General features: G+C 38.8%; 1 pseudogene; it reads left to right on the forward strand.

The window, feature by feature from the left end:
* Positions 1–1353: 1353 nt before the first annotated feature.
* On the forward strand, positions 1354–3072 carry LOC129495454 (protein NipSnap homolog 3A-like; annotated as a pseudogene).
* The last annotated feature ends 268 nt before the right edge of the window (positions 3073–3340 follow it).

A 3340-nucleotide genomic window follows, 5' to 3' on the forward strand; every position in this document is an offset into this window, starting at 1 on the left:
AGGCCGAGCCTGTGAATGAAGAGGAGTGTTTGCCTGAAGTCGGGTCCCCAGGGGATCTGGGTTGGGTGGATTTCTTTCTTTCTTTCTTTCTTTCTTTCTTTCTTTCTTTCTTTCTTTCTTTCTTTCTTTTTCTTTTCTTTCTTTCTTTCTTCTTTCTTCTTCCTTCCTTCCTTCTTTCCTTCTTTCCTTCGTTGTTTCTTTCTTTCTGTTTTTCTTTCTTTCTTTCTTCTTTCTTTCCTTTTTTGTTTTCCTTTTTTCTTTCTTCTTTCTTTTCTGTCTTCTTTCTTTGTTTCTTCCTTCCTTTTTTCTTTCTTTCTCTTTCTTTTTTCTCTTCTTTCTTCTTTCCTTTTTTCTGTTTTCTTCTTTCTTTCTTTCTTTCTTTCTTTCTTCTCCTTCCTTCCTTCCTTCTTTCTTTCTTTTCTTTTTTTTTCTTTCTTTCTTTTCCTTCTTTATTTCTTCTTTCTTTCTTTCTTTCTTTCTTTCTTTCTTTCTTTCTTTCTTTCTTTCTTTCTTTCTTTCTTTCTCCTTCCTTCCTTCCTTCCTTCCTTCCTTCCTTCCTTCCTTCCTTCCTTCCTTTCTTCCTTCTCTTCTCTCTCTCTCTCATTTCCCAGAAGGCTGCCCCTTTGCTCTGGTGATTGTGCTCTTCTTATTTTCCTTGGGAAATTGCCCTCCTGCATGCATGTGGCTGGGCCGACAGTGCCATGACCCCAACAGCCCCTTTCCCAGAGGGGGGCACATCAGACAAATTGGCGACTTGGGCAGAGTTGCTGAGGGACACGTGGTTGCTGGAACTGACTCCGATGATGGCCCTTCCCTACAGAGGCAGTGTTCAGGTTCTCCGCTGACATCCCTGCAGCTGCTCTGATTCTGGGGTTTTCCAAGACCCTGCTGTTCACCCTCCTCTTTTTACTATTATTGCAAGCACTTCCCAGAATCCCTCCCATAAAGTCCTTTCTTGCTCAGGTTACCTAAGGTCTATTTCAATTGCATACAACCAAAAAACAATGTGCAGTCTTTACCTGTATTTCTTAAAAGTGAGAGGAAACCACCTGGCTTGGTGGTAATCTATCAAATATTGACTCTAAAGCCAGCACACCAGCTATCCCTCTATGTTTGTGTCTTCACAATATTGGAAGCACAGTGAATTACTGCCAACCTGGCAAGTAAGCTCCTCTTGGTGTGCTGAAGGGACCTATTTTGATTGCTATGCAGTTTCAAAATCTGTGATACAAATGAGTGTATGGGAATCAGGTCCGGAAAAACCACTTTTATGTGATGACTGTGATTTGGTCATATCAAAATGGGCACATCAAAATATAAAAATAGCTTTTTCATCTCCTAGAAATGTGAACCATGAACATCTCAAAGCCTCATCCTATTCTTGGGTTTGACCTTACTGCACCTCTAAAATTCACTCAGAAATGGAAGATGAAGATGAACAGCAGGAAGTCAGTGTGGTTATAATTATATTAGTGGCACTTTAGAAAAATTTCTATTTTTTTTAGAAAAATTTCTTTAAATTGCTTTACACAAATGTCAAAATATCTTCAAAGCAGTTGCATCAAAATATCATGTATCTGATTTCTATATGTACATTTGAGTCATAAAAATGTGCCAAAAATATGGGTTTTTTGCAAGAAGAGGATCCCTTCCATCATCATGCACTACTTTTCAGATGGACAGAATTGAGTTTATCAAGAGCACTTATGTTCAGTAATTCAACTAGTTAAGAAAACTCTTCTTCATGTAACTCATTCAGTCCACGTTTACCCACATTGTCCACAGCGAGAGTCTGACAGTAACTTCTTGAAATCTCAACCCAGGAAAATATTAGCTTCCCTTATAGCTTCTAAGCACAGAAACAAGGTTAGTTTGGTAAAGCTTGTTTCATAAAAATCATGGTGGCACAAATAATTATTTCAATCATTCTCATTTAAATATTAAAAGATATCAACATTTAAAAAAATTGGTCAGGTCCTAGTTTCTAATAGGGAAACCGTAAGAGAGGGACCCTTGAAAGACCGCTGACCGGCTGCCGTTCTCAACACTTGAAGCTGCCAGCATGATAGTCTCCTGATGGGTCTGGCCACATAGCCATTCACCCTCAGATGTGTCCGCCTTTGCTATGGTGGGGTGGGGGGAGGAAGACAATATGATGGAATACTCTGTGAGTTTCATACTTATGGCCTTAAACTTTTAAAAGATAAATGAGTTTCCAGAAAATGTTACAAAAATCATTCATCTTTGAACAGCTGACTCTGCATTGGTTGGTTTCAGGAGTGCAAAATTTGGAGGCAGAGTAAATGAAGTGTTTCATGTTTGGAAGTGTGATAGTTTTGCTCATGAAACTGAAGTTCAGAAAGGCTTGATCAAAAATAAGGAATGCCCAGAACAATTTCTCATCCCAAATTTGGCTCTCCTCGCTAACCAAGAGTTTGAGATTACTTATGTGGTACCATTGTCCAAAACAGAAAAGCCTCCAAAGGAGTCCATGAACTGGTTATTTTCCAGATGAAACCTGACGGGCCAGCTCCGCGGGGTGACACATGTAAGAGGGAAGTTGCTGCCCTTTAGATTGAAGACACATAAAACCAACTGATGTTCTCTGCCCGGAATATGGAGCAACCAGCAGAGCTCATGTTCTTTGGTGCAATGAGTGTGGATAGTCGTGTAGCTGGGAGACATCAGTTTCATGAGAACCTCAGACTCATGGTGGCTGTTTGGGAAAATGTCAACTACGAAGTGTTACAGCAGAAGATTCTTCGGATTCCTATGTCACCTCACCGTTAAAATAGTCTGCTACTGAAATATGAAGCATTTCATTAACTGCTCTAAAATGTGTCTTTTAGGGGGTTCGGTTCTCCCAAGAGATTCTCACTTTTATTTCGAGGAGGTGGTAAGTTAATTAACTACGTCCCTTGCATTTTTGGAAGACACCTCTGTCTTTTGTCAGCACCGCTTCAGGAGATAGTTCTGTTCATTTCCCCTATGACATTTGCGTATCTGTTCGAAATTGTTATCACTACTGCATGATCTTGATTTTTCTTTTGTTTCAGAATATCTCTTCTTCTGTATTTTGACAACCCTTTGCCTTATAACATTTTATTATATTCAAATGATGATGTCACATTTCCATGCTTGTGACAATATTTTAACCTTATTTGCACACAATGTCTATCTTTTCATCATGTCTGTTTTTCTGGTATTTTTAAACAATTTCTTTGCCCAGTTAAGTTTATTTTGTGATACCAAATAAGACTCACAAAAATTTAGATCAAATATATTTCTTTACTTTGGAAAAGTACAGTATTACCTGTGCCATCTGTACTAGTTATGGTTT

The sequence above is a fragment of the Nyctereutes procyonoides genome, unplaced genomic scaffold (genome assembly GCF_905146905.1).
Source record: "Nyctereutes procyonoides isolate TBG_1078 unplaced genomic scaffold, NYPRO_anot_genome, whole genome shotgun sequence".
NCBI classification, from domain to species: Eukaryota; Metazoa; Chordata; class Mammalia; order Carnivora; family Canidae; genus Nyctereutes; species Nyctereutes procyonoides.